This window comes from Balaenoptera acutorostrata, chromosome 4 (assembly GCF_949987535.1).
Source record: "Balaenoptera acutorostrata chromosome 4, mBalAcu1.1, whole genome shotgun sequence".
Taxonomy (NCBI): domain Eukaryota; kingdom Metazoa; phylum Chordata; class Mammalia; order Artiodactyla; family Balaenopteridae; genus Balaenoptera; species Balaenoptera acutorostrata.
This window is the reverse complement of record NC_080067.1, coordinates 9,870,258-9,891,598: the sequence shown is the minus strand read 5'-3', so window position 1 is coordinate 9,891,598 and position 21,341 is coordinate 9,870,258. Positions and strand designations below refer to the sequence as shown.

The 21,341-nt window shown below is 36.0% G+C and overlaps 1 protein-coding gene across 1 annotated transcript in view; it reads right to left on the bottom strand.

The window, feature by feature from the left end:
• Positions 1-21,341, bottom strand: part of TBC1D5 (TBC1 domain family member 5) — a 534,463-nt gene that overhangs the window by 383,217 nt on the left and 129,905 nt on the right. The window lies entirely within an intron of this gene.

The following is a 21,341-nucleotide window of genomic DNA, read 5'->3' as shown; positions in this document are numbered from 1 at the left end:
TAACTTTCCTTCTCGAGCCTTGAATACATTAATACAGATATGTGAAGCGACTTCCTGATGGGAACTTAAACATGTAATTTAGTTTCATCAAAGCAGTTACTAATTGTTAAGCAGCAGTACCTTACCATATGTACACAATAGCTATTCAGAGCTGAAAAGGTGGTTCCAAAGCACCCCTCTGCAACCCTTCCCTGACATAAATATAAAATGTATATACTGCACAGCAGTAAATACACACACTGAAAATAAATTAGAGTCTTCAGCTTTCAATGCTTTCTGAAGACAATTAGAAATTGGTCTAAATAAACAAAATATACCTATATTTGACAAGGTAAAAACCACACACAAGTATAAAAGGCCAGAAGATATTAAAGGATGAGAAGGATCCAGGTATAAAATTCTAAGATTACACAAAGTTAATTAAAGACCCTGACCTACTGAACCAAAATGACGAGTTAAGATGGGATACTAATTCTTTTCTTCCTACCTCTTCCCTTCATAGAATATAGCAGACTTTGGTAATAATGTTCTAGAAAGCATTTAGAAAGACGACATCTTAAAGGTGAACCTTTTTCTACATTTTTCACTCATTTTTGAATGTAGGAAGAAAAAATTTCAGAACAAATGACCCTAACAAGCACATGTTTAAGAAAACAAATTCTACAAGAATGTGAGAAATACACTAAATTGCCATTTTATGTTGAGCAAACAGAGAAAATGACAAATCGCTAAAGAAAGGTGTATATCACTCTTTTTAAAAATAAGTTATTCTAATTCCTTATAAACATAAACAATGGCAGGTCAACACAGTTTGGTTATGAAAAGAGAACACGGTCATTAAATATTTCTTTGTTAAGCATTAAATAGCATTTAACTTTTAGCTTATACTAAAAATTACCTGATTTTTATACTTACATAGAAACAGTACTATACTGCACTGTTTAACATTCAGGCCAGTGAAAAATATCTAACACTTGCTTACATTAAATTTCCTATATTTGAAATTTTCACCAGAATTTAAGTGAATAAAATTTAAATCATAAAAAGATCTGCATATAAGAATAAAAAGGAACCTTCTGTTCTATTTGACAATAGGAAATATATTTACTGTTTTGTAATTCATAACTCTTATTCTAGGTTTTTGCTCAAGAATAAGTCTGCCTGTTTTGTCTACCAATATTTCCTTACATCTATTCCTTCCTAAAGTTGCCAAAACTGTACTCATGCTTAAATTTTACTCATGTAAATTACAGAACACTTGAAGTTCCTAGTATATTAGTGATCCCTAATTATCTGAATACGAAGATACTCTTTTTAATTTCAAAAAATATCACAGATTTGTTACAGGATGTAATGTATAGCACAGGGGATATATTCAGTATCTCACAGTACTTTTGTATGGAGTATAATCCATAAAAATATCAAATTACTATTTTGTATACCTGAAACTAACATAATATTGTAAATCAACTATACTTCAATAATTAATAAAATAATACATACATACATACTTTTTTTTTTTTTTTTGGCTGAGTTGGGTCTTTGTTGCAGCGCACGGGCTTTCTCTAGTTGAGGCAAGCGGGGGCCTCTCTTCATTGTGGTGTGCGGGCTTCTCATTGCAGTGGCTTCTCTTGTGGCAGAGCATGGGCTCCAGGCATGCGGGCTTCAGTAGTTGTGGCACGCAGGCTCAGTAGTTGTGGCGCACGGGCCCAGTTGCTCCGCGGCCTGTGGGATCTTCCCGGACCAGGGCTCGAACCCGTGTCCCCTGCATTGGCAGGCGGATTCTTAACCACTGCGCCACCAGGGAAGCCCCATACATATTTTAAAGAATAAAGTTTGTGTAAATTTTATAGTTGGAAAAAAAATCAAAGATCTGCCCTACACACACATAAGTAAATGTACTTTCAGTCTCTGACAAAATACACTAACTAAATACACAAATGTACATGGGTTTAAAGATGCTTTGTCATTCCCCTCAAGTTTCATAATGATTTGCAGCCACAGACTGGCAAATACCCACAGAAAGAAAACGAGGACAGTCTTTGAACAATCCTTTGAAGTGAATATTTATTTTCATGTTATCCTGTATCACACAAAGAATAGCAAATGAAGGACAACCAGTAAATACTGCTGAGAGATAAAAACTCTGTCCTAAAAAGATTTGATGGATATACAAAATACAGCTGATTCATATTTAAGTAGCACGGTTCTTTTCTAATACTAAATCAGTCAACTAGAAGATAACAGAAGTTCCTCCATAACGCAGGCTAGAAAAGTCTATTCAATTTTACTTAAAATCTGTATGCTGTTAAAGTACATGCCATGGAATTTACTAGGATGACAACTACATAGATATGAAATTCATGACATATTGATTCAACATATTGAACTGGTTTTTAAAACCAATTTATATAAATGATTATAATAGTCTATATTATGTTTAGCCCTTGAGGCATATGGTAGTAAATTTGAATTAATTTTAAATAAATTTACATAAATATAAAAAGTTCAGTCATTTTTATCCACCCTGCATATGAAACAGAACAAATTAAAAAACAAGAGGATTGTACTTTATAAATGCACTTGAGGCCAAAGTTCAAACAAACCAGAAATCTAAGTTTATTTCTTACAAAGAAATGAAATAACTGATTTTCATAAGACAAAAAAAGAAAAAGAAAGTCATCAATGGAGAAGCTACTACTGAATATTAAGCAGTAAATATTTATATAAATATGTATGTAAATATATATTTGGCAGTAAATATGATTTACATTTACTATACATTCTTTAAAAATTAATGTAACTGAAAAAACTTCACACTGATGTATGGTATACATATATTTAGATGGAACTACTAATTAAGACAGGAATACAGTAAATCCCGTTTGGAGAATTTATGCAATTTACAAAATGAAAAAAATTTTAAAGGCTGTCAAGTTTTCCTTGATAGGTTACTAGAAAGTCAGAGATTCCATCCTTTGTATAAGGATGGTTCTAACTTGCCATCAGTTAATCGGGGCACAAGTTCTGATTAACTTGGAGACTAAGCCAGAAAACATACAGGCTCCAAACATGGCGCACGGACAGCATGTGTGTGAAATTAAGCAGCCTTGATAATAAAAATTTGCACTTTGACCTCTCACCCTCATCCCTGTTCCATCAAATAATTAAATGCCCATATATCCAGAAATTCTAAACATATTAACCCAAAACCAAGATATGATTCCTAAATTTGGAGCTTATTACTTTGGTATAATCAGAGGCATTTCCTGACTATCATTTGCCAGTTGCCTGACAGAAATATTTTCTAATTTTTGAAGCCACAGACGAGGAAACTGTAGCTCAGAGATGAGTTATGTTTCTCAAAGTTGCACTGTTAACTGAAACTCTTCTTCCCCATCCTGTCTCAGGTCACACAGTCAGAACTCAGATCTCTAATGCCAAACACTGTTCTCTTTATGACACTTTTCCTCCAACATGTTATTCTGAAAATTTTTTAAATTCGGAAAAGTTTACAAGAATGTTACAGTCAACATTCATATACTCACCACCTAGATTCTAACACTGACATTTTACTTTACTTGTCTATCCATCAGACCCTCACTTTCTTAAGTGTTTCAAAGTTGCAGATGCTATGATATTGGTTTTTCAACATCTTATTACAAATATTTCCAAATATACAGAAAAGATGAACGCCCACCTAGAATCTTCAATTCATTTGAGTACATTTGCTTTATTATAATGTCTATCTGTCCATCATTCTGTCAATCCATCTTATTGTATTATTTTAATTACCTAAATTATTTGTTGCCACTCCTGACTCCCTTCTGCAAAAGGACAGCTACTGAAAAGTTGTTTGTATGTATTTAAAACTGTTATCTTACCTTTATTGCTTTCAGTTCAAGAAATGTTTGGCTATACATGCTTTGAATGTTTTGTCACTTCTCTAAATTGTCTATCGGGTATAAAGACAAACCCTTCAGGAGAGGAGAGCTCACTCATTTCTCTTTTGCAAAAAAAAAAAAAAAAGAAAAAGACACGAAACATTTTCTAAGGTTACTAGATAAATTGAAAAACTCACAGAAAACCAAGTTTTTAGGGGGAAAAAAAACCTGTTAGCTTTAGTTAATCAAGCAATTTGACACACAAGTGGCTTTGAAACCACTTTGCAGAAAAGTTACACTACTAAAGCTAAGTAATTATGTTATCTTTATACCTTCTCATGGTATGTAATTCTATGATGTATACATTCCACAATGTGATTCTATGATGCATAATTGTCATTTTCTGTCAGTAAAAATTTTACTCCCAATTCACATGATGGAATTTAAATGCATCAGTATTTCCTGGAGTTTGGTTATTAATCTAAACGAATATACCACTGTATCTCCACAATTCCCTTTATCCTTAAGCTCTCTTAGTCCCTCACTCAGTACAAGTGCTTTCAAACTCACTGAAACACCTAGTTCTTTGACTTCATTTCATTTCAATCCCCTCTTCCCCTTCTAGTTTCCCTTCCTTCCCTATCAGAACTAGACTATCTGAGCTACTATTGCAACTAAGCTTTTCCCAGTACAATGTCCTCTCTTGCTCCATGCCTATCAGCTGTGTCTTTCCTGAAAACCCTCCAACACTTGTTCAGTCTCAGTTGCCTTCTCTGACTCTACACTCCATTTGCTGAAAGCAGAGGAAATAATGGACGAATAGGAATTCCTTCCACATTTCCACCCAGCTGAAACACACCCACAGGCGCTGTGGCTGTCAGGGAGGTGCACCACTCAGAGAGAAGCTGCTGGAAGGAGTGCCGTCCACTGTCATACCTTCTGGATCCACCACAGTGCTCATGCCAGAGAGAGGGATGCCAGGGGAGCCCATTCCCACCCAACACAGGGCATCCCTCAGGCAGCATGTGCTCTGCCCACTGCCCACCACCCCGCACCACGGGTCTGGCTGGGACCTTCTCAAAGCTGCACTGGTGTCTGAGACTCCTCTTCCCCAACCTGTCTTCCCTCCTCTTCTCTCATGGGCTAAATGTAACTCACACTTGCTGGTTCTTGTCTTGTCTTCACCCCTGTGATAGTTAATTTTATACATCAACCTGACTGGGCTAAGGGATGCCAAGGTAGCTGATAAAACATCATTTCTGGGTGTGTCTGTGTTAAGTGTCTCCATAAGAGATTAGCATTTAAAGTAGACTGAGTTTTTAAGAAGCCAATGTGAGTGGGCATCACCCAATATATCCAAGGCCCAAACAGAACAAAAGGTGAAGGAAGGGCAAATTCGCGCTCTTAGCTCAGGCTGAGATATTTGGACACAGACCAGGATTTAGTCCATCTCGCCCATTCCCCATGCCATCACCCCAATTCTCAGGCCTTCAGACTCAACATGAATCACACACCGTAGGTCTTCCTAGTTCTTCAGCTCGCAGGCAGCAGATCAGGGGACTTCTTAGCCCCGAAGCTGCATGAGACAATGTCTGTATTTTATACATACAGATCCTTTTGGTTCTGTTTCCCTGGAGGACTCTGACTAATACAACCCACAGCGCAGGATTCCAGGCTCCTGTATTATTGTTCCCCGAACATTTCCGGGAGTCATCTTGAGGTGTCTCACATGTGTTCATGAGCCAGACCAGTCAGCTGGCAGTCACCTCCCAGGGCACGTCTATCACTCACTCCTCTTTGTGCCTCTCTGGGTGGTATCTGAGGTCTGCTGGTTCCATTCCCTCCAAACTAAGCTTGGGTGGGCCTCATGTGTTCCCCCCCGCCAGGTACTGCCTCTGCTCTGGACTGCTGATCACCGGTGGCGACTGTCACCCACAGGGCCCCATTCGCTGCAGCCTGCTTCCCCTCCACTGGGCGCTAGCCACTGCTTTATCCAGCAGCACCGCCGTCACCCAGCCCCCCTCCCCCACCTCTCTAACACGGCCAGTGCAGTGCGGTCCGTAAAATGCCAGTCACTCAGTGGATGGTGGCAAAAAAGGGGAAAGAATGCCTTTCTACTGGACTCTCAGTTTAGAGGGTACAAGGGCCATGCCACTTGTCCCCAAACATCTTATATTTCTCCTTGTTCTCTTGTTCTTTCTCAATTTCTTTTTCTTACAGCCCAGATATCCCTCTATCTCCAGTGGTCTCTGACGCAAGGCCTGAGAGGTCTAGACCCGAAAGCAAAACAGACTCCAGGCCAAATTCAGAAATGCTCCTTCTCTAGCAGCCAAGATGGCATCACCAGGTCTGGCTCTTTAGTCTTTATTTTTTCTTTACAAAATTTTCACTTTTGTTCCTACACATCGAAGACCAGTGGCAGGCCAGCCACGCCCAGATGTGGCTGAACCCCTGCAAGGAACACAAGCAAGGGCCACACGGGGGACATGCTGTGCAGAAGGAGTCTTAAACACTAAAACAAAACACACAACTACTGAAACATGCACTGCCCTTTCGTGCTCCATGTTTCTCATATTTAATATACTCCATTAAAAACTTTACATTAAAATTCCTGAATTATGTGTGTCACTCAAAGCAGCTTGCCCACTGACAAACGAAAGCCTCCCTTTGGGGGAAATATTTCACAAATTACCCTTTTTATCTGAATTCCAGGGTGATCAGGCCAGCAGCGTCACATCACCCACCCCGCAGCACGTCGGGCAGTAGCAGGCATCCCTCCTCTGTCGGCATTCCGAAAGGCATTTCCAGACCGACACCAGGGTGGGAAAAGAATGGCCAGAGAGAGGAGAGCAAGCAAGAAGCCGCCTGGCTGGGGATCACCAGAGAGTCATCCCTACAATGGGAGGATCCATTCTTTATGCCACGAGAACACAGGCAAGAAAGAACAATAACTTTTCTTGCAAGTTCCACACTGGATTCAGACTCTACATTAGAGGGTAATCTGTACCAATAAAGTATGAATGTAAATAAGACAAAGAATGGACTAGAGGGAAAAAACATAATGCAAGGTCTCTGAAAACAAAAGCACATTTTACAGAAAATGTGCAGTGAACATCAACATTACTGGTAGTTCAATTTCATTCAAAAATTGATATACACTTAGAAATTAAATCCTTGGCTTTATAAACATGATGAATAAGCAAATACTTCAGGATAATATACTTTTTACCACAAGCATTTTATGAGAGAAAATTTTCCTCAAAGCTCCAACACTAACAAATTCCAAAGTCTTCAGTCACTAAAAATAGAGCTCCTTATTTTTCCTTATCTATTTTGATACTTTTAGCCGTCTCATAAATTGCCTATTTTTTGGATTTTAACAACCAGTCATCCTAGAATTTTTATATTTTCGTAAAGAAAAAGGAAATACATGTGTGTTTTAAATTTTATGCTTTAAAAATTATTCTTTACAACAAATACAACTCGATCTTTAAAAGGAGAGAGAAGAGGCTTTAAAGGCATAAAGGAAATAAAAATGGACAAGGATTGAGGCAGTATGGTGTAGATTTCAGGTAATTTTAAGCACTGGATAATTTTAATCTAGAAAGAAGGCCTCAATTCAGTTATAAATATATTTTAAAAAATAGCACACTATTCCCTTAGAGAATCTGGATGGTGGCATTTTTTGAAATAAGCAACGAAACGGCGGGGGAAAAACAACCTCTCCTTATGTTGCATTTATTCAATTTGTGGACTCCTACTGCAGGTGGTCCTTGAAACAATAACATAAAAGACTTCTAAAACAAAATGGATAAGTATGACCATTTATTTAAAATTCAGGCAGTTTTTTAAAACTCTATTTCTATTCAGAGAGTCCAATTATCTACAAGATATATACAAGCTGCAGTACAAGCCATTATAATGGATTGATTTTAAACAAAAATACTAGCACATATATACACAAAATGAATCTTATCTCCCTTCAAAATATCCATTTTGAGCAGCTATACATCAATTCCACTGAATTCAAAAAGCGGCATTGCTAAAATACTTTGATTAATGGATTATGTATACATCTTCCCAAGGGGACTATTTCAAAGGGAATAACACACATTTGAATAAACAGGTTCTGATGTATTTATTTTAAAATTGACCTCACTAATCTATAGTCAAATGTAATATAGAAAACAAACTTTAAAAGACATAACGTTCTCTGAACAAATAAATTTGCATTTGAAATTTACACGTTCAAAATAAATCTTTTCCTGCCACCCACGTAAGAAAATGGAAAGTGATGAGGGATAGAAAGGTTAAGTATTATAAAGTCAAATAAGTATAAAAGGCCATTATATTCACTACCTTTTGAGAAGTAAGTTACCTATGGAGGAAAAAAAAAAAAAAAAAAACTCCAAATTTAGACTAAGCATTCTGTACCAAGCAGCAACAAATTCACTGAGGGTGGTCTTTAAAGTCTGCACTGCACATATAAATTTCTTTTAGCTGTAGTATACGCTGTATATGGTTCCAACTAATAAACAACAATTCATCCAAAAATGCAACCCATCTTGAAATAATAGTACTTCCAGAAAAGCAAACTACTGTCGATTACAGTTTAGCACTTAAAGGACAGTAATTTTTATTCTTACCTATGCAGTGACTTGAAATAGGTATAATTAAAAACTAACTTGTAATTACTATAACTATGCATCTATAGAAACATCCACACATTTTTAAATATATATATATTTTCTTCAATTTGTCTTAATCTTAAAACTGTTCACAGAGTAGTTTTTATTTTAAAAAAAATTTAATGCAAGGCATGTCATTTTACCCTTTTTTGTTTACTTGTTATGAAAATGATATAAAACAAATACTTTGACCACAAGCCCTGGGTGTTCAGTGCCTTCAATCAAATCACTGCAATTAATATGAAATTCTAAATACAGAATATAATGCCACATAAATAGTATAACAGCCAAGTCCTGTCTAAGAAGCCATATGTTTTTTCCCATTGTTCAAAAAAAGGAGATGACTTCCCGTCACTTATGTTTCTGATTAGCAAGGTGATTTATGCCACAATCACTAAAAATGCCAGCAAGTGAATGAGAAAATGCATAGTGACTGCGCCAGATGTGCACAATAAACAGGAATCCCATTGTAATCTCTGGTACTTAGTTTATATGAAGGTAATGTAGGAAACACTCTTGGATATGGCAAAGTCACTCTTTTTTTACATTTGACTATAAATGATATGAAATAAATTGTGTGTTTTATACTTTATGGCATGCATACATTGATAAATTAGGTAGCGTTTTGTATCCCGACTTATCTACAAGACAAACCTGGCTAAGATCATGGGGATTAATTGCTTCAGAAGTGTGAAATGCAGCTTTTCCATTCTTTTCTGCACACTCAGTGAAGAAACAATGATTAATCACTGTTTAACTATTCTCTTGAGGATCTACAAGATTGCCAAAGCAGGACTTATCCTCATAAATCCAAAAAATACAGGTTTAGATTTGTTGCCAACAAATGAAAGAACATGAACTTAAACCCATTTGTTATCAGATTAAAATAATGTCAAGGTTTTAGAACCTCACTGGTACACAATTCCCTTTCAATCGGTGACTTCAATAGGAAATGAGATTAACACATAAGATATAACAAAAGTACACATATTTTACAAAAGTAGTAATAAACCTATTTTTTTAATTATAAAATATCCTCAGCCTAATAATGTCAAACATACTATTGAACTTGAGCTGATAACCTCCCTTAGATACATAAATACTTCAATTCCTCTGTGCTATTTATAAAGAATAAAATACATGTTATCAGATGAAAAACATTTCTAAATGGTTATTTCAAATGGAAAATGACTGCTTATTTCAAGAAATTTTATTCTAGACAGCTACAGCTGAAGGACAATTATGTGGATAAAATTATTTAGTTCCAATAGTACTAACAGAAACATATTTATAAGTCTTTATAAGACTAAAAATGTAAAACTTCAAACTTTAAGCCTATACTATAAATGACCCAAAAATATGTTGAAGACAAGTACATGAGAAGAGAGGTTTCAAATATATTCCAAGTAATTTAGGCTTTCAAGATATCTTCAGTCAATATTCCCTACACACTGAAGAAATTAAGTAACTCTTAAGCATTTATAAAATTTTTAAAACATATTTTTAATAGCGGAAAACTTACTCTGTCACAATATTAAAATGTTATTAGCATCGTAATGGTCAAATCGTTACAAATTAAAGATTTTAAAAATCCCCTTTAAATGGGTTAGCTGTTCACAGCCTACAAAGTATTACTAAACAGGAATAACCTGAAGTAAAAACTTCAAACTTCTATGTAAAGTAGAAATACAGTTACCTCTCACGTAAAACGGACCCCTTTTCTATTTGTCTAATTACGTGTTCACCTAACGTCTCCCTTCCAGTTCATGATGCTCCTTTCAGGTCTACCAGGTACCACAGAAACTAGCAAAACTGCAAGGAAGCGGAGGTGAAAGTGGTGATCAAGTTCACTGTCCGATAAGTCTCTGTAAAAGTGAGTAAGGGGGAGAGAAAGCGAAGCAGATTCCATATTTTCCACATTTCATTTTTATCTAGAGTTGGCTGTTTCTCCATTATCAAAAAGTGAGAGTTATGTCTGGTGCGTGTACATTGAAAACCTAGAAAAATTCACAATGAACTAGGCAAAAAAAAAAAAAAAAAGAAAGAAAGAAAAAAGAAAACTGAGTCTCCTTACGTCATCCAATTTAAAAAGGAGAACATCATAAAATGACATATTTAATAGTTAGCTCAATACCCACCATAGCGTAAACAATCAATAAATATTTGTTGATCAAATGAATAGATGAATTCAAATTGATTCTACTCTGGAAGCTGATGACATTTTAGAGTCTATAAATAGAGCATCACCCTTTCATCTTCTCCTGACACTCCCAAAGATCTTCTCCACTTAAAATGTTTTACAATGAAAAATATTTAGGAAGAACCATTCTTAAGTGTTATTCAAAATATGCCACTAGCATAAAACCTCACAGAGATGCTAACTGTTTTGTTTAACCTGGAAAAACTATTAGGATGGACTTGGAGGTTTGAGGATGGAACTTGCAAAGGAACACAAGTGTGCAAAGGAACACAAGTGTGTCAGAATGAGATAGCTGGGATTTTTGAAAACAAGTCTGTGCTTATAAAGGGAAAGTCACTGCAACCGGTTTAAGTCAACAACCTAAACACAGAAGCCAAGTCCAGATGACAAAATGGCAGCTTAATGGAGAAATGTATATGTGAAGCCCAGGGAAGGAGACAAGTTAAATGACGTTAAATAATAAAGTTATTTAACAGGGAATCAGCCAAGAAGATGGTGAAGGAGTGGCCTGTGACACCTTGACTATTTGCCTGTAAAAAGGAGAACTCACCGAAGACCCTTCTCAGAGTTAGCCCGTGATGTACTGGGTGGCCTCACCACAAATAACAGTTATATGTCACATGTTAGACCATGATATAATGTGGGCACATACCAAAGAAAAATGAGAGAGAACTTTCATTCTTGCTTAAAGGGGAATGCAATAAGCTAGACCCTGCCTTTAGAGGGAATCAGAATAAAGTTATAAGAAGCCGAAGTCATCTTATTTCTAATTATTACTTCCATAACAGTTGGTGCTTCCAAAGACAGAGAACTAAGTAAACTGACAGTAAACCAAATATACTGACTCTCAGTAAATGTGTCCTAGGAAGACAAGTGAATGTATGGATATAAATGAGATATTACTCAAAAATGTCTTCCAGTCCAGTGACCAAGGAACTTGTGCCAGGTTTTAGGAAAAGGCAGGGTCTGCAAAGAATAAAAATTAGTTATTTAAACCCAAGAGGGACCCACTAGAGGTGCTATGAGGAAAAGTAAGCACAAGGCTAGTCAGTTTTTTGGCCTCACAATTGCAACTGACCCTTGAATAATGCAGGGGTTAGTTCAAATATAATTTACAGTTGGCTGTCTGTATACAAGGTTGCTAGGCCTTTGCAGATTCAACCAACCATGGACCGTGTACTACTACAGTATTTACTATATTTATATTGAAAAAATCCACGTAGAGATGGACCTATGCATTTCAAACCTGTCTTGTTCAAGGGTCACCTAATTCCTTTCCCACCTGTTATCCTTCCTAACTTAAACTCTACAGTACTGGAGCACAGCACACACGCTGCTTGAATCATGTCCCAAGACAACATGAGCAGTTCCTACAGCCAGAGGGGAAGTTATATCACTATCGAGAACTGGGAACTTGAGCAAGAATGGGTAGGAAGAGCAACATTATTCCATTTCAGAAACACATGAGAGTGATCCCAGAGATCACCTTATACCAGGAAGAAAATGCTGGAACTCTAACGTTATCACTGTATCCCGTATTTATCAAGTGTGCTCCTGCGCTGAGGTGACTGGGAGAAATATGAGTCAGAAGGAACACAATAGACTCCAGGCATTCGTAGATTTTTACATTCATGATTTCACCCTTGTTCAAGCAATCCAGGACACGAAGTAATTTATCATTTTTCTGATAAGTTAATTTGAACCACAAGCTGCCTAAGGCTGGTGTGAGAAAGCATTTCTGCTTCTGATCCTAATGTAGCTCGGTGGTTCTCTAGAACATACTCCAGAAATATTTACACATTTGAGATTTTTCAAAAACTTCAAGAGGTGCATCCTTCATAAATGCTTGTTGTATGTCTTCATTATAGTAACAGAATTTTTTAAAATACAAAATTCCTAAACTGGAAACCACCATTCATCTACGTTACTACAATAAAAATCACAAAGCGGTAAGCTGAACAGGACAAGCCTAAAGAAGTGGGAGGCAGCTAGTCGTGACGCTTCTGGTATGTGACATATCCCGGAAGTAACACAAAGCTTGACCGAAGATTTTTACAGATGGATCTGTGCCTGTGTGTGCTGCCTGCCTTCCTATTATTAAGGATAAACCACCCATGCTCCTACCTAAGGCCAGTCTCTCCACGTGTGCGCCTTGCTTCAGCAATTCACTACTCTTTCCTGTATCATCAGTTTACTCCTCTTTATTGGGGCATCCTCAATATTGATGTATGCTGCTTCTCTTCTAGTCAAAAAAAAAAAAAAAAAATCCTCTCTTGACCAACTTTCCCCCTTAAGTTGCCACATATGTTTCTCCTCCCACTCCACCTTGAACTCACTCCACCCTGAACCCACTCCAGTATGTCTTCTGTCCTCCACTGAAACTGCTCTTCTCAAAGTCACCAATGACCTCCCACTGCTAAATCCAACAATCCATTCACAGTTCATGTAAAACTTCACGTTTCAGCAACATGTGCCACGGATGATCACCCCCCTTCCTTGGCACATTTACACCACTTAGCTTCCTGAGCTTTCAGATATTCCGAAAGCCAAAGGAGTTTTCCTTTTACCTAGCTCGGTTTTCCTTCCCTGGCCTCCTCAACTAATTCCTCTTCTCCTGACCCCTAGATGTAAAGGGCCCCAAAGCTGGGGCCTTCAGTTGCCTCTAGCTGTATCTACTGGATTGCGTCAATATTACCCCTTTAAAAATACCATCCACAATTGATAACTTTCACAGCTTTTTCTTCATCTCAGACCTTTCCCCTAAACTCTGGGACAGTATCTGTCTCCTTGACCTCTCCATTTAAATGTCTAATAAACATCTTCAACTTAGCATGTCCAGAACCAAACACCTGACCTTCTCCCCCAGTGTACTCCTTTTATAAGCTTCCCCTTCTTCATTAAATAAAACTCTTATCTTCCTTAGTTATTCAGACCAAAAACATTACCAGAGGCGTATCTGACTCCCCGCCTTCACTCATAACTCAAATCCAATCCATCAGCAAATCCTGTTGTGCAAACCACAATTACCTCTCACCTCTAACCTTCTGCACCGTCCCTCTGCTTCTGCCCTTGCTCCCTCTACAATCCTTTCTCAACCAGGCAGAACGTAATTCTTTTAAACGATACATCAGATGTTGATACTTACTTGCCAATAACTTCCCATCTCATTCAGAATAAAAACCAAATGCACGTCTCTAAAAGACTAGATTCCCAGTTATCTCTCTAATTTAATCCCTACTACTCTCTCCTCACATTGCTGCAGCCACACTGACCTCTCTGTTGTTCCTTGAACACATCAGTAATATTCCTACGTCAGGGCCTTTGTACTACTTGTTCGCTCTGCTTGAGGTGCTCACTCCGTCACCTCCATGTGACATTTACTAAAGTGTTCCGTTCTCAGGGAGGCACTCCCTGACCACCCTATTTACAATTTCCATCAGTCCCCCTATGCTATTAACTCTCTAACCTCCCCTCCTTGCTTTATTTTCCTTTATAGCCCCACTATCTAACTGACTACATATTTTACTTATTTATCTTGCTTCTTGTCAACCTCTCTACCCTAAAAAGCAAGCGTAATCAAATCATGAATTTTTCTCTATTTTGTTTTCACTGTTAATATCTCCTAGAAAACTCTTCAATGAGTAAGACTGGCTTCAAATTTCTCAGAGGAATAATGGATGTTAGAAACAAACTGAGCAAAGTCTTCAAAGTTCTGAGGAAAATTATTTTAAATCTAGAAATACTAATATATACCCAGATAAATTATCAATCAACTGTGAGAATAAAAATATTTTCTAATATGCATAACTCAGAAAATTCATCTTGCACCATTTAACCTTCTGAAAATTTATTTAAATTGTGACAATGGGACACAAGAATCATTAGAACTAACCCAGAAATATAATGAAAAGAAATGAGTGTAACAGTTCCACAAAAGGCCAACGAAGCTCTGGTCCATACTAAAACAGAAGGTCCAGGTTAAGTGATGTATTTCTTCAACAAGACAGTAGGTAACCTAACAAAAATTTATTTTACGATTTAAAATCATACATTTTAAAGCCTAAAAGTACAGTTGTGGTGTGCTACCCATAAATGGAGAGACACAGACCTCCTATGAGCATTAAGCGAAAAGAACGGTAATTTAAAACTCTGGTAAAAACAAAGAACTATACACACGTGCGGGGGAAAAAAACGGTATAAATATGAAGCAAAATACAGTATGATTTTGAGAAGATGAAGTAAACTAAGAAATCTTTGGTTCTGGAAAACAATTTCTACTGGTCAGTTAATTCTGCACGGAACGCAGAATTAAGTGATACTCTGAATTGATATATAATCACTATATTAGAAATAATGAATATAATCACCTCTCTACAATGTTACTTTGCTGAAAGTCATTTATCACTATCATATTCTGATTATCAAAAAAAAATGGAAAATAACAAGTTTTGACAACATGTGGAGAAACTGGAACCCTCACACATTGTTGGTGGGAACATAAAAGGCTACAGCCACTGTGGAAAACAACTTGTTGGTTCCTCAAAAAGGTAAATAAAAAATTACAACATGACCCAGCAATTATACACCTAGGTATATACCTAACAGAACTGAAAACAGGTGCTCAAATAAGAACATGTGCACCTAAATCCACAGAAGCACTACTCACAAGAGCCAAAAGTTGGAAGCAAACCAAACAATTATATATACAATGGAATATTACTCAGCTGTGAAAATGCATAAAGTACTGACACATAACTGACACATGCTACATTACGGATGAACCTTGAAAACAGTACTACAAGTGAAAGCCAAACATAAAAGGTCATGTACTACATGATTCTGTTTATATGAAATATTCAAAATAGATAAATCCTTAGAGACAGAATACAAACTGATGGATACCAGGAGTTGGGAGGAGGTCAGAATGAGGAGAAACTGTTTAAAAAGTAAGGTGTTCTACCTTGGAGTGATGGAAATGTGTGTAACTAGAGAGAGGTGGTGGGTTCTACTGAATTATTCACTTAATTTTATGTTACATAAATTTCACCTCAATAAATTATTCTAAAAAAAAGATATTCTACTTTTAGATCAGTCTTTTTGTATTTTCTTATTTCCAGAGTATTTAAAGATTTCCATAATCTTCTTTCATATTGGAAGGCTCTTAGGATCAAATATTTATGATTTGAAGGAACATTTATCTCAGATTCACTAATCATTTAAGTTTCATTTCATTTTTTCCCCTCTGTTAAATCCAAGTAAAATTTTTTAAAATGTTATATTTTTCATCTATTACATCAGTTCATCACCAGAAGATAGGAGTAGGGATTTTTTGCTTGTTTCTTTCTTACATTATTTTTATCTTTTATTTTTTCAGCTCTACTGATGTACGACTGACCTCAATATAATATAATAAAATGTAAGATATTTAAAGCGTATACTGTGTTGCTTTTTACTTTGACGTACTCCTGCCCACTTACTGATTTACGCTATTTTTGCCTCTGCTTTTGGTGTCAAATTTAAAAAACAAAAAAAGCATTGCCAGGACCAATGTCAAGCACCTTACCACATCTGCTTGTAGGAGTTTTTATGGTCAAGGTTTTCTGTTCAAGTCTTTAATCTATTTGGAGTTGACTTTTGTGTATTGTGTAAGATAGTGGTCCAATTTCATTCTTTTGCCTGGGGCTGTCCAATTTTCCCAACACCGTTTGTTAAAAGAGACTATCCTTTCCCCAGTGAATATTCTTAGATCTTTTGCTATAAGTTAATTGACCATCTATGTGTGGTTTATTTCTGGGCTCACAATTCTTTTCCATTAGTCTATATGTCTGTTTTTATGCTAATACCATACTGGTTAGATTACGTACCTTTGTAATATAATTTGAAATCAAAAAGTATGATGCCTTCAGCTTTCTTCTTCTCAAGAGTGCTTTGGCTATTCAGGGTATTTTGTGGTTCCATACAAATTTTAGGATAGCTTTTTCTATTTATGTGAAAAATGCCGTTGGGCTTCTGATAGAGATTTCATTGAATCTGTAGATTGCTTTGGGTAGTATGAACATTTTAACAATATCAATTCTTCCAATCCATGAGCACAGACTATTTTTCTATTTATTTGTGTCTACTTCAATTTCTTTCATCAATGTCTTAAAATATTTAGTATACATATCTTTCACCTCCTTGGTTAAATTTATTCCTGAGTTTTATTCTTTTTGATGCAATTGTAAATGGGACTGTTTCCATTATTTCTCTTTCTGATAGTCCATTGTTAGTGTATAGAAATGCAACAGATTTTTATATGTTGATTGTGTATCCTGCAAATTTACTGAATGTGTTTATTAATTGTGGCAGTTTTTTTGGTGGAGTTTTCTACATATAATATCATACCTCTGTTTTATTTCTTCCTTTCTGATCTGAATACTTCGGGTTTTTTTTTTTTTTTTTTTGGTTTTCGGTTGTTTGTTTTGATTGCTCTGGCTGGAACTTCCAGGACTATGTCAAATAAAATTGGTGAGATTGTTTCTTTGAATATGGGAAACACCATCTTGTTTCTCATGGTTACTCACTGCAAAAAACAACCCTGATAAATAGCCCAAGAAAATAACACTCAGGTTCTTTTTGGGGGCGGGGCAACAAGTTTGGGCATTCTTGTCATATTCCTGATCTTAGAAAAAAAGCTTTCAGCTTGTCACCAGAAAGTATGATGTTAGCTATGGGTTTCTCATATGTGGTCTTTATTAATATATTCCCTCTATACCCAGTTTGCTGAAAGTTCATACCATGATGTTGAATTTTGTCAAATGCTCTTTCTGCATCTACTGAGATGATCACATGATTTTTATCCTTCACTTTATCAATGTGGTGTATCACATTGATTTGTGGATAATGAACCATACTTGTATCCCTGGAAAAAATCCCACTTGATCATGGTGTGTGATCCTTTTAATGTGCTGTTGAAGTTGGTTCAATATAGTTTGTTGAGGATTTCTGCATCTGTGTTCATCAGGAATACTGGTGTGTAATTTTCTTTTCTTGTAGTGTCCATGCCTGGTTTTGGTATCAGGGTAATGCTCGCCTGATAAAACAGACGTGTTCCCTCCTCTTCTATTTTTGGGGAGAGTTTGAGAAGGTTTGACATTAATTCTACTTTAAATGTTTGGCAGAATTCACCAGTGAAGCCATCTGGTCCAGGACTTTGCTGGCAAGTTTTGGATTACTGATTCTATCTCCTTACTATTGGACTATTCAGATTTTCTCTTTCTTCATGATTGATAGGTTGTATATTTCTAGAAATTCAACCATTTCTTCTAGGTTGTCCAATTTGTTGGTGAATAACTTCACAGCAGTTTCTTATGAACCTCTGTATTTCAGTGGTGTCAGTTTTTTTCCACCCTGCCCTTTGGATATCTAGCTAAAGTTGTGTCTACTTTATGTTTTTCAAAACAACAGCTTTGGTTTCATTGATATTTTCTGTTGTTATTTTAATCTCTACTTCATTTATTTGTGCTCTTTTTTTCTATTCTTCTACTAATTTTATGCTTAGTTTGTTCTATTTTCATTTCTTGAGATGTAGTTTTAGGTTATTTACTTAGGCTTTATTTTCCTTTTTTTTATGTGTGTGGTTTTTCTTTTTTCCATTGAATGAAAGATTCCTCAGTTTTTATAGTGCTTTACAATTTTCAAAAGTTTCACACACATGATTTCATATAATCCTATAATAATCCTTTTTATCCTCACACCTATATTGCCCCTTCCCCCTTCCCTCTCCCAGCTGGTAAACACTAGTTTGTTCTTTATATCTGTGACTCTGCTTCTTTTTTGTTTTATTCACTAATTTTGTTGTATTTTTTAGATTCCACATGTAAGTAGTACCTAACAGTATTTGTCTTTCTCTGTCTGACTTACTTCACTTAGCATAATGCCCTCCAAGTCCATCCATGTTGCTGCAAATGGCAAATTTTATCATTTTTTAAGTAGTATTCCAGTGTGTGTGTGTGTGTGTGTGTGTGTGTGTGTGTGTATACACACAAAATATCTTCTTTATCCAGTCATCTGTTGATGGGCACTTGAGTTGCTTCCATACCCTGGCAAGTGTAAATAATGTTGCAATGAACACTCCGGTGCATGTATCTTTTTGACATAGTGTTTTTGTTTTTTTCAAATACACACCCAGGAGTGGAACTGCTGAGCCATGTGATAGTTCTTTTTTTTAATTTTTTGAGAAACCTCCAAACTGTTTTCCACAGTGGTCGCACAAATTTACATTCTCACCAACAGTGTACAAGGGTTCCCTTTCCTCCACATCTTTGCCAACATTTGTTATTTGTGTTCTTTTTGATGATAGCCATTCTGACAGGTGTGAAGTGATACCTTATTGTGGTTTTGATTTGCATTTCACTGATTATTAGTGATGTTGAGCATCTTTTCATGTGCCTGTTGGCCATCTTCATTTCCTCTTTGGAAAAATGTCTATTCAGTTCATCTGCCCATTATTTAATCAGGTTTTTTTTTTGATGTTGAGTTGTATGAGCTATGTACATATGTTGGATATTAACCCCTTATTGGTAATATCATTTGCAAATGTCTTCTCCCATTCAGTAAGTTGTCTCTTCATTTTGTTGATGGTTTCCTTTGCTGTGCAAAAACTTTTAAGTTTAATTAGATCCTATACGTTGATATTTGCTTTTCTTTCCTTTGCTTTAGGAGATGGATCCAAAAAAATATTGCTGCAATTTATGTCAGAGTGTTCTGTCTATGTTTTCCTCTAGGAGTTTTATAATATCCAGTCTTACATTTAGGTCTTTAATCCATTTTGAGTTTATTTTTGTATGTGGTATTAGAGAATGTTCTAATTTCATTCTTTCACATGTAGCTGTCCAGTTTTCCCAATACCGCTTATTGAAGAGACTCTCTTTTCTCCGTAGTATATTTGTGCCTCCTTTGTCGTAGATTAACTGACCATAAGTACGTGGGTTTATTTCTGGGCTCTCTATTCTGTTGCATTGATGTATGAGTCTTTTTTAATTATCAAAGCTTTGTAGCATAGTCTAAAGTCAGGATGCATGATTCCTCCAGCTTGTTGCTTCTTTCTCAAATTTGTTTTGGCTATTTGGGGTCTTTGGTGTTTCCATACTAATTTTAAAATTATTTGTTCTAGTTCTGTGAAAAATGCCATTGGTATTTTGATAGGGACTGCACTGAATCTGTAAGATTGCCTGTGGTCATTTTAACAATATTAATTCTTCCAATCCAAGAACATGATACATCTTTCCATCTGTTTGTGTCATTGTCAATTTCTTTCATTAGTATCTCATATTGATAGTTTTCTGAGTACAGGTCTTTTACCTCCTTAGTTAGGTTTGTTCCTAGGTATTTTACTCTTTTTGATGAGATGGTGAATGGGATTGTTTCCTTATTTTCTCTCTCAGATAGTTCACTGTTAGTGTATAGGAATGCAACAGATTTCTGTATGTTAATTTTGCATCCTGCAACTTTACCAAATTCACTGACGAGCTCTAGCAGTTTTCTGGTGGTGACTTTAGGATATCCTATGTATACTATCATGTCATCTGCAAACAGTGACAGTTTTACTTCCTTTCTAATTTGGATTCCCTTTATTTCTTTTTCTTCTCTGACTGCTGAGGCTAGAACTTCCAAAACTATGTTGAATAAAAGTGATGAGAGTGGACACCCTTGAGCTTTCCTTTCTTAACGTAGGTGTTTATGGCTATGAACTTTCCTCTTAGAACTGCTTTAGCTGCACTGGATTAGGGATAATTTTTATCTTCTTTTTACTTTTCTGTATATACCAAACTTTCTAATAAAACATATTACATTCACAATTTTTAAATGTTTGCAACTTATTAAAAGGATAAAAATGTTAAACGAAATGGGAAGGAGCAGTAGAATAGACCACTTTGGGGAAAAATCTGTTATTCTAAGCTGATGTAAAAGACTTTGGAAGTTTAAAATGTTTTAAACCAAGAATGATTTGAGAGCATCAGCATGCGCATACAATTTACATAAATAGAAAGAACAAGAAGAGAATAAAGAAATATACACCTTACTATAGAGGAATGATTCTATCAAAGATTTATCTTCCTTTTATATTTTGAGATATGACCATTGGTATCTGTGTTCTTACTACAGAAGAACCTATAAGTGCTCTAGTATTTCCCAGCAGTTACACAGTTCTTTCCCCAAGTTATTTGATAACTTGTAATGAATCGACAGAAATGAGAAGCACAGGGGAGGCAGAAGAAAAGGCAGCTTGACTGAAACAGAAAACAAACTGCTTGATTCCATTTATTTTCCCTACAAGTCAGTCATGAACAAACATACAAGTGATCTAAAGTATGACTTCTGAAATTGCAAAGGTGATCCACTATTGGATAGGGAAGTAAATTTAATTATGGGTATCAGCATATATTAAATGAAATATACCCCCCAAAAAATGTAATAGAATAGAGCACAGCATACATTCAAGGTAGCCAGCGCAGAATGGTTTTAACTCGTTTGTTTCATTTGTCCATTTATACCTGTGGGAAATGGCTCATAAGTATAAAATTTATT